Here is an 11,817-nt window from a genome sequence, read left to right as displayed (position 1 = left end):
ATGAACTTTAACAGGTGTATCTTTAAAGCCATAGCTTTATTATGTTGTGCTGGATGGTGATGTTCCGAGTGTCTGGGTCCTGCTTTTATCCATCTTGTATTTGTGATTTCTGCTAATGTATCATTGGAAGAATGGGTTCCACTGCCAGGAAACATTTGAAAACCAAGGAATTAAAGTATGAAAGAAATATTATTTAATTGAAGAGAAAGAGTATCACACCACTGATATTTTAGTTTCTGAGATCGCTGCTTCTCAGTGGCAGATGTAGTCAAATTCAGTCTTCTTGTGGTTCCCTTTTGTTCTCAGAAGGTGATGGAAATCCATAAAGCTTTCAACAAATGCCATCTCCCTGGATCCTTTGGTGAGTCCAACCTGTATTTTCTTTTCCATGTGCTAAGTCTCTTCAGTCATGTCTGATTCTGTGAGAGCCCATGAACCGTAGCCTTCCAGGCTCCTCTGTTCATGGGATTCTCCAGGCAAGAATACGGGAGTGGATTGCCATGCCCTCCTCCAGGGAATCTTCTTGACCCAGGGATCAAACCCATGTCTCTTAAGTCTCCTGCACCGGCAGGTGGGTTCTTTACCATTCGTGCCACCTGGGAAGCCCCAGTAGATGTGAAATAACCTGTGAAAACCCCAACTTATTATATAGTAATATAACTTATATTCAGAAGCTTCCCTTTTATAGGAGCTGTTTGTGAAACTTAAATCACTGAAATACAGTAAGAAAAAAAAAAATCATAGATACCTACAGAAAGTTGGTGTTGATGATTCTTAAGTTTGATAGCTCTCTTGACACTCACCAAATTATGATTTTTCCCTATTTCTCTTGGGAAAAAGGCAGACTTAACCATCACTCTTAGGAAATCACACAGACATATGTATGTTTGCCTAGAACATAAATTATACATATTGTAATAAGGTAAAGTATATAGTATTTGTCTAATTATAGTAAGAATCTTTTTATTTATAAATTATACCTTGAAACTTAACACATTTATATTTATCAGGATTGGCTAGGATATATTTCAGATTATATTATAGATTTTGTAAACTATAAAATTAGTTCACAAATCTCTGTGACTTAACCCAGCAAAAGCTTGTCTTTCACCCTATCGCATGAAGCACATTTAGTAAAAATTCGTGATAATAGCAGCAGGTTTTTAATTTCTATATACCAAGGCAACATGAGTAGAAAATAACACAAATCATGCTTTCTAGCCAATAAAATTCCTATAAAAATAATGTTTTTCTGTCAAGGCTAAAATAGTCTCTAAATACGGTGGCAACCAAAGTGTGGTGAAGCCAAGACACACTGTTAAGACTACCACAGACACACAACTCAGATTAACTGGGGAAATGGCTTGTTAGATTGACATAGTATTCACAGTGTCTAAAAACAAATTTATCATTCATTATACCAGAAAAAGTTTTAAGCCAACATTGCCTTTTGACCACCACAAAAATGTTACACCAATGAGCAAACAATTTTCACACGTAGTTTAAAACTAACAAAATCAGGTTTATATAATGGTAATAAAAACTGATAGGATATTTAAATTTTATAACTGAGATAACCGATTAATAATAGAAGTCAAAATTGGAGGCCTGTGCGGGGGTATTTTCCCCTTTGATGTAATAAATACTAAGATTTACGTGGAACAAACCGCATACATTGTATTGGCATGCTTGGCTGCACCCCTTTCTTTGTACAACTTCCGTTCCTGCATCCTAAATCATTAAGAACCTCCTATCTACAACAGTGTCGTGCCACATTCTTGCTACAGAAGTGATTACTTGACGCAGGCATGGCCAATCCTAATATCTCACTCCACTGAACACAGCGATCAGCTCAGGGGTAAGCAATTATTACAAAGAGAGCCAACTCAAACGAATCATTGCCTGGAGCTGCTATCCTGGGATTTTAGCTAGAATGGAATTGCTAAATTACGATAGAGCCTGAGGTTACAGGTGGCTATCTTCTCTAGTCAACTGGGAAACCTGAAACAGGAGAGGAGACAACTAAAAGAAGGAAGCAGAGCTGGAAGAGGAAGTGGGAGAGGGGAGGGAAGCGGGGGTGGGATATGGATCAAGCTATTTTTAGTTACTTTTTAAATCTGTACAGCTTTCATTTTTATATGCTTTTCCCCCAGTGTCTGTTATGCCATTTTCTAGTGCTCATGACCTTGTTTTCATTGGAGACAGTATTGTAAGTGGTTGTGAGAGTCTCATACCTGTTTACAAAATCTTATCTAATTCATTGTTTATGGCTATAATTTAATGAAAAGATAAATGCTCGTCAAGAGTTTCACCTTCTAGTCCCCATAATGTCTTTTATTGACTTTAGGACCATGGCCAAGTCTTCTTTGAAACTATAATAATATACAGTTATGTAGTCACATGAAAAAGAAAATTTTACTTCAAAATCTGGAAGTAGAATCCTTTTTTTAGGGTAAGAACATTTTGTATACTTAGTTTTTTATTTGAAATTTTGGATCTGGCAATATAGGTCCCTGACATCTGAAAAATTAGGGTAGAGCAGAGAAGTCTGAATTATTCTGAAGGAAAAATTGAGAGCAATTTAGACATGGCCATGGACCAGAGTGAAGAAATAATAGGGGCTTGGGAATGAGGAAAAGAGACAGAAAAGGGCCTGGTAGATGTGGACACTAACATGACAGGCAGTCAGGAATTGGAGAAGGGGACACAGGTTGGGAGAGATTCCCACAGTAGGAATGCTGAAGGCTTTAAGGAACAGGGCTTTTTAATATTTAGCTGCAACACAGCACATCCCACTATTACCCTCCAACTTTTTACAGAATCCTGCTACCTTGCATTTAGGTTGCTTTGTGGAATCGATGTGAAAGGGAGCATGTTCCATATCTGGGTTGAGATAGTTTATCTGCAGGGATGAATGAACAGACCAGATGCAGGAGTACAAGTGAGACTAAGAACTCGATATAGGCTGAAGCTGCTTTGAGACTCCTGGGAAACACTGCAAAGGAGGCTGGCAACAGTAGGAATTCCTTATAGCTCACATCTCACATGTGCAGATAATATCACTTTAAAATCAACTTGAATCTGATCAGAACCCTTATTGCTGCTGCATGACCCCATCAATTCCCGTGGCTTTACTCTATCCAAGCAGAGAAATCTCTGGTGAATCTGGGAGTTCCTGCATTTAGATATGGTGTCCACAGCCTGCTGCTACCTGGACATCATATTTGAGAGGTGTCCAGAAAAGAAGGGTTATTGAAGGTTCTTGTTCAGTCGTCCAGGTGTGTCTGACTCTCTGCAACTGCATAGACTGCAGCACATCAGGCCTCCCTGTCCCTCACCATCTCCAGAAGTTTGCCCAAGTTCATGTTCATTGCATCAGTGATGCAGTCCAGCCATCTCATCCTCTGACACCCTCTTCTCCTGGCCTCAATCTTTACCGGCATCAGGGACTTTTCTAGTGAGTCGTCTGTTAACATCAGATAACCAAAGTATTGGAGCTTCAGCTTCAGCATCAGTCCTTCCAGTAAATATTCAGGGTTGATCTCCTTTAAGATTGACTGGTTCATCTCCTTGGGGGACTATCCAAAGGACTTTCAGGAGTCTTCTCCAGCACACAGTTCAAAGGCATCAATTCTTTGGTGTTCTGCCTTCTTTACAGTCCAGCTGTCACAGCTGTACATAACCACTAGGAAAATAATAGCCTTGATATGGACCTTTGTCTGCAGAGTAATGTCTTTGCTTTTCAGCACACTAAGTTTGTCGTTGTTTTCCTGCCAAGAAGCAATCGTCTTCTGATTTCATGGCTGCAGTCACCGCCCGCAGTAATTTTGGAGCCCAAGAAGAGGAAATCTTTCTCTACTTCCACCTTTTCCCCTTCTATTTGCCAGGAAGTAAAGGTCCATCTAGTCAAGGCTATGGTTTTTCCAGTGGTCATGTACGGATGTGAGAGTTGGACTGTGAAGAAAAGTGAGTGCCGAAGAATTGATGCTTTTGAACTGTGGTGTTGGAGAAGACTTTTGAGAGTCCCTTGGACTGCAAGGAGATCCAACCAGTCCATTCTGAAGGATATCAGCCCTGGGATTTCTTTGGAAGGAATGATGCTAAAGCTGAAACTCCAGTACTTTGGCCACCTCATGTGAAGAGTTGACTCATTGGAAAAGACCCTGATGCTGGGAGGGATTGGGGGCAGGAGGAGAAGGGGACGACAGAGGATGAGATGGTTGGATGGAATTACCAACTCAATCGACACGAGTTTGACTGAACTCCCGGAGTTGATGATGGACAGGGAGGCCTGGCGTGCTGCAATTCATGGGGTCGCAAAGAGTCGGACGTGACTGAGCGACTGAACTGAATGGAGCTAGATGCCATGATCTTAGTTTCTTTTAATATTTAGTCTTAAGCCGGCTCTTTCACTCTCCTCCTTCACCCTCATTAAGAAGATCTTTAGTTCCTCTTCGCTTTCTGCCATGAGTGGTATCATCTGCATTTCTGAGGTTGCTGAGATTTCTCCCACCTATCTTGATTTTGGCTCATAACTCATCCAACCCGGCATTTCTCATGATGTGCTCAGCGTATAGGTTAAATAAATAGGGTAGTAAGAGGAAAATCGAGAAGGTAAAAAATATTAATGCCCCCCCAAATTAATACCAGAGCAGATTCTCTTGTGTTTTTTTTCCCTCACCGCCTTTGGCACATTATAGTTCTGTGATGATTAAATTAATTCCTTGGTTAATTTTAGATATTAGAAACAGGGATAATTTGGTGCTGAACAGAGAAGACAATGGAGAAGAAATAAAGTTTAATTGCATGTTTTTGCAGCTATGGTGATATAAAGGTGGGAGGGAGTTTAGAATCCATCAAAATTAATTCTTTCACCCCCCATGAATACCATCTAAAACTATATCATCCAGTTTGAGAGTCACTAGCCACATGTGGCTATTAAAATTAAATACAATTTGAAATTCACCTTCTCAGTGATACTAGCCATATTTCAAGTGCTCAATAGCCACATGTAGCTATTATAAATATTAGAGACAGTATAGATACAGAGTATTTCCATACTTATAGAAAGGTCTATTATATCCCTATCAAATGATCATCCAGCCTTAGCTTGAATTCTTTTTGTGAATGTCATTTACTATTGCATTTTGGGTCAGATGTAATTGTTAGGTTGTCCTTGAAGCTTTCTTCCATGTATTTATCCTAGACATTTTACATGTATGAAAATATTTATTCTCTAATGGAAGCATTTTATTACAATCACTGTTCAAAAATGTTGTTTACTTAATGATAAGGATATTCTGAACTGAAATAGAATAACTAACTTGAAATAGTTAGAATAAAAAAGTTAATTCAGTTTCTTAGAGTATCTTATTTCTGCCTATAATAGTATTAATTTACTATTAATAATTACATAATACTATTAATTTACTTTTTCAGAACTCACAAGAAAAACTATGGAAATGCTGTTCTGCTTCACAAAAATGCTGAATATGCACCAAACCTTTTATTTAATTCTTTTATATTTTTATGAGCTAAACCTAATACAATTATGTGATTAAGAGCTCTGCATCTAACTCCTTTCTGAATGTAATAATTTCCTATTAAATCCAGATATTTAACGTATCATGAAAATCCCCTGTCATAATGATTGTCAGGTGGAAATCTTTAATTAATTTTCAAGTTTTAAGAAGAAGTAAGAGTAGAGAGTTTAGAAGAAAAAAACCCTCTAATGACTCATTTAAAAGGAACAAACTAACCCATCTAAGAGTATCACTTAGCAGACTTAATTCATACCTGGTTTATTTAATACAAATAGTTGAATGAGCTTCCATGGGGCATATAAAACTCTGCTGCTGCTGCTGCTAAGTCACTTCAGTCGTGTCCGACTCTGTGAGACCCCATAGATGGCAGCCCACCAGGCTCCCCCGTCCCTGGGATTCTCTAGGCAAGAACAATGGAGTGGGTTGCCATTTCCTTCTCCAATGCATGCAAGTGAAAAGTGAAAGTGAAGTCACTCAGTTGTGTCCAACTCTTAGTGACCCCATGGACTGTAGCCCACCAGGCTCCTCCATCCATAGGATTTTCTATTAGGCACTAAAAAGTGAGCTGACTCTCCTTTCTATAAATAATAATAACCTTGTATCATCAAGAAAACTGTCAGTGCTTTTATTTTAGCTACTTTAAAAAGTAGGAAGGGTGTTCAATGTATTGAGAACAATTTCTATTAAAACAGAGTAAGTATACAAATGTTTGGTGCTCAAAACTTAAATCTATTGCTTGAGGAATTAAGGTGGGTATATCAGTTAGGATTAGGTTAATCAAGGTATAACTGAAAACCCTTGTAATATCTACTTAAACAAAGATAGAGGCATATTTTTTCTTTCACATAAGAGAAAAATTTACTAAGACAGAAACAGTGGGTCCCTGGTTTGCAGAAGCCCAGACTTTCTGCTCTGTTATTCTTAAATCATGACCTTCATTACCAAGTATGTCTCCTCATGTTTGCAATGAGGCTGCTGCAGCTACAACCACCGTATCCATGTCCCAAGTGTCAGCAGGAAAGAAACTGAGAAGGAAAAAGGGCTCCTGATAGTTAAGCTAGCCCTCTTCTAAGTGGTTTCTTGAGTAGCTCCACCTGATAACTTCTGCTGACGTCTTCTGGTCATCTATAAAGGAGGTGGCAAATGCAGGGTTTTGTTTTTTTTTTCTGGCTAGACACATTATTGCATCACACAGTGTGGGAGTATTACCAATGGGAACAACGAATATTTGGTGGACAGCTAGTAGTCTCTGTCGGAGTACCTGCTTTATACCTTCCCTGTGCTATACTTCCATTGTTGGGTAAGTCACACTGTATCCAGTAATTTATATAGAAGACAATGTTCTGTTGCAGTAAAGCGCATAGGCTGTATAGAGTGAATCTATGTCCCAGTTTGCCCTAGATAGTTCCAGTATATAGCTGTTGTACCAATATAATTATTATCACTATCCCTGTTACTCTCTAAAGTGTCCCAGTTCGACAATAAATTACATGATTAGCTATAGTTGACTGGCTGACACATCTCTTACATTTCCTGGCTCTGTGACCTTAGCAAATTACATATCTGCTCTAAACTCTTTGTCTTAGTTTTCTATTGCTGAATATCCCCAAAATGTACTGGCTTAAAGCAACAAATATTTATTATCTAACAATTATACCATAGCTTAGATGGATAGTATCTGGCTCAGCGTCTCTCTTCAGATTAGATGTTGGCGGGAGCTGCTAGCATCTGAAGGCCTGACTGGGAAGAAGGAGCCACTTTGAAGAGGACTCACTCCCATGGCTGTTAGGAAAAGGCCCCAGGTTCTCACTATGTGGACTTCTCCACAGGGCAGCTTGTAAGTTCCCACCTCAAGACATCTGGCCTCCCATCTGGAAGAGCAAAAGGACACCTTTTATGACCTAGTCAACAAAGTTGCACCGTCACAAAATTTTTTAATCCTATTCCTTGAAAGTAATTCATGAGATCTAGTCCACATTCAAGGGAAGAGGAATTGGGCTCCACCTCTTGAAGGGAGCATACTTTAACATCTCCAAACTTACTCTTTTCATCTGTAAAATGGGGTAAAATTACCCACATGTAGTAACTATATTGTTACAAAGAGGCAACATCTATATGATGAATAAGTGAATGATTAACATATTCCTTAATAAAGTAGTTAAGTGGAGTGTTTCTGTAAGTGGAAAGAAAATGTGATGTGAATAAATTTGTTTTATTTGAGTTATATATCAGATTGTTTTAGCTGTTTATTTAATAGAACAAGAAAAAGTTTTATATACTAAAATTTCTTCTGCAAAATTGTGTTTTGTAGACATATGTCTAGCTATGTCTTTTTGGGACACAAGATAATTTTTTTCATTTTTTGGAGATAATGTTTTATAAGAAAATACTTTAATAATCATTTAGGTAACATAGTACTAAACAATAGTAGGATTAAATCATGTATCTAAGGAAAAATTTCAGGACCTATACATACATACATTATACAAATGCTGTGTTTTGTCATTAATGACATTTTCTTGCCATTTTTTCCAAGGAAAAAATAAAAATATGCATGACTTTGTGGACTTTATTTTTTAAAGATCATCTGATTATGAGTATTTAAATTTATCATAAAGCTGAAGGAAAAAAGAATTAGAGGTTTTGGGAATTCCCTGGTGGGATTTGATCCCTCTTGATGGTGAAAGAGGAGAGTGAAAAAGATAGCTTAAAACTCAGCATTCAAAAATACAAAGATCATGACATCCAGTTCCATCACTTCATGGCAAATAGATGGGGAAAAAAATGGAAACAATGACAGACTTTATTTTCTTGGGCTCCAAAATCCTGTGGACGGTGACTACAGCCATGAAATTAAGATGCTTACTCCTTAAAAGAAAAGCTATGACAAGCCTAGCTGCTGCTGCTGCTGCTGCTGCTGCTAAGTCACTTCAGTCGTGTCCGGCTCTGTGTGACTCCACAGACGGCAGCCCACCAGGCTCCCCTGTCCCTGGGATTCTCCAGGCAAGAACACTGGAGTGGGTTGCCATTTCCTTCTCCAATGCGTGAAAGTGAAAAGTGAAAGTGAAGTCACTCAGTTGTGTCCAACTCTTAGCGACCCCATGGACTGCAGCCTACCAGGCTCCTCCATCCATGGGATTTTCCAGGCAAGAGCACTGGAGTGGGGTGCCAGTGCCTTCTCCAGAACTGAGCTCAGAGGATACAAAAACAAAAATCATGGTTCCTGATAGAAGGCTTCCTGAGAACATGATGATGACTGATACACATCTTGAAAGAAGAGTAGGAAGCAGCCAGAGAGAGGACATTGTGTAGGTTGAAGCTGCAGAAGGATGTAGGCTGGTTGATGAGATCTGATGTTTTCTAGGAAGACAGAGACCTGTGAACAAAGATGGCACTTTGGGGACACTGAGTAATTGATTTAATTGATTTAATATAGTTAAAGCTACTTTGTGAGGTGCAGAGCGGTAAGATCATGACAATGAGTAAGATAATGTTAGCGATGTGTAGAATGAGAAATGCAATGAATCAAACAGACCTGGGCAACCCTAACCCTGAGGGAGCAGATTAGGAAAGAAAGCCCAGAAAGACAAGTTTTTTGCCTTCCTTCTCTTCTGTTCCACACACCCAAGTGCTAGCTGGGGATCTTTTGTGATACAGATAGGAAAAGGCAATTCTGTAGGGTATATAGAAGTAGAAATGAAATGTTGTACCCATAAAACTTGTATAATGTAATAAGCCAATGTTATCTCAATAAAAAGAAATGAATGCCTTCACCCAGAAGGGAGTGCAGCTGGAAAGGCCAAGGCCAAGTTGATCTCCTTAATAAATAGCTGGAAAGCAATAGCAACAAACATTGTAGGGTTGGGTTTAGTGGATTAAGGGCTCGAGAAATGGAGGGCGGAAAAAGAGGATTTCAAAAGGGTTTCTGTGGATTATGAACTGAATCCTCCTTGATGTTGGTTGAAAGACAAAAATTTGAAATTCCTCTTATTTTATGGTAACAGAACTGAGCTTTCTTTGAAAAGAAAACAGACACATAATGATGGGAGTGATTTGCCCAGCATCACACAACTAACTAGTATTTGGTGAAGCCAGCAGTTGAACTCAGGCATTTGAATTTACAGAAGTCAGTGGACTCAGGATTTTAAGCATAGGACAAAGAAGTATGGGGTAAATTCAAAGTAAATATATTTTTACTATTTAATTTTCTTGATTTAAAAATGATTATACTTAATGTTGATATCTAGTTCTCTTAAGTTGGAAAACTGTTATAATGTAGTTTTAAAGAATGCTATGGGAAAGGGGATAGCGCAGTTTTTCTTTGTAGCATAAAATATGCTCTTGCCCTCTCCTGTGCACACAATACCTGGCACATTGTGGATTCTGAATAAGCATGGGCTGAATTGGTATACACACTTCTCAGGTGGTGCTAGTGGTCAGGAACCCCCTTGCCAATGCAGGTAGACGTTAGGAGACACAGGTTTGATCCCTGGGTTGGGATTCCCCTGGAGGAGGGCATGGCAACCCACTCCAGTATTCTTGCCTGGAGAATCCCATGGACAGTCCATGGGTCAAAAAGTGTAAAACATGACTAAAGTGACTTAGTTGCTTCATTCAAATAATAAACTTCCTCAGTCTGCAAGGTGCTGGATAGATGACTGCTCAAGCTTGACTACTCTTAACAAAGATGTCTGCATTCACAACCCTGGGGGTTAAGGTACTGGCTTACCCTGTGTCTCCTCATAGAAATGTGGTCTTCATTCACTCAAGCTTCAGCTTCTCTCCCTATCTCGGTGGATTTCCAAGGGAACTGATTCTCAGGCTTTTAAGGCATAGATGATCCTTTGGGTTTGTGTGTACATACCCATGGCCTGATTTGTGTACCAGAGAACACGGCAAGGAAAAAGGTACATTTATATTTATGTACAAGTATGCAACACAAGCTTAGGCATGTTTTATAACATGTGGTCCAACATTTGCCTAAAGGAAATCTCACATAGTAATTTCCTTTAGGCAAGTGTTGGATCTTACATTATAAAACATGCCTAAGGTTGTGTTGTATAAATATTAGTCACATTTAAAAATCAAAGTATATGATGCAATTAAGTAATACATTCAAATTAGATATTTCAGTTTACATACATATCCCTGCACAGGATTAAGAGCTTTTAGGTTCAAATTCAAAATTACTGTTTTAGTACTTTTTAAACTGTTCTAAAAATCCAAACAATGCATTTATACTCTTATCTTGTTCACCAAATTCTTTATAGCACATGATACACAATATGAGGAAGTCACGTCTCTGGGCAAAGTTTACTGGTGATTTCATCTTAGATTTCATCTCATCTCATTCATTCCTTCAACATTTTATTGCTTGCTTGCTAACTGCAACTGATTGCTTGTTAAGGTGCTAAGAGTTGTGAATACAAAAGAAAAGGTCAAGGTTTAGTCCTCAATCCTGCTCCAGGGCCTGGGCGAGGTGGAAAACACCAATAGCAAGCTAGCCCCAAGGGACCTCAGGTGCATATTGCTTCTTCCAAGTCTAAAATCCTTCAGTTTAGTTCAGTTGCTCAGTCGTGTCTGACTGTTTGCGACCCCATGGACTGCAGCACGCCAGGCCTCCCTGTCCATCACCAACTCCCGGAGCCCACCCAAACCAATGTCCATTGTGTTGGTGATGCCATCCAACCATCTCATTCTCTGTCATCCCCTTCTCCTCCTGCCCTCAATCTTTCCCAGCATCAGGGTCTTTTCAAATGAGTCAGCTCTCGGCATCAGGCGGCCAAAGTACTGGAGTTTCAGCTTCAACATCAGTCTCTCCAGTGAACACCCAGGACTGGTCTCCTTTAGGATGGACTGGTTGGATCTCCTTGCAGTCCAAGCACCACAGTTCAAAAACATCAATTCTTCGGCACTCAGCTTTCCTTATAGTCCAACTCTCACATCCATACATGACTACTGGAAAAACCACAGCCTTGACTAGATGGACCTTCGTTGGCAAAGTAATGTCTCCGCTTTTTAATATGCTGTCTAGGTTGGCACCCCACTCCAGTACTCTTGCCTGGAAAATCCCATGGATGGAGGAGCCTGGAAGGCTGCAGTCCATGGGGTCACTGAGGGTCGGACACGACCGAGCGACTTCACTTTGACTTTTCACTTTCATGCATTGGAGGAGGAAATGGCAACCCACTCCAGTGTTCTTGCCTGGAGAATCCCAGGGATGGGGGAGCCTGGTGGGCTGCCGTCTCTGGGGTCGCACAGAGTCGGACACACC

Source organism: Bos javanicus, chromosome 2 (assembly GCF_032452875.1).
Source record: "Bos javanicus breed banteng chromosome 2, ARS-OSU_banteng_1.0, whole genome shotgun sequence".
Lineage (NCBI taxonomy): Eukaryota > Metazoa > Chordata > Mammalia > Artiodactyla > Bovidae > Bos > Bos javanicus.
The sequence above is the reverse complement of the archived record's forward strand: the minus strand, read 5'-3'. Positions refer to the sequence as shown.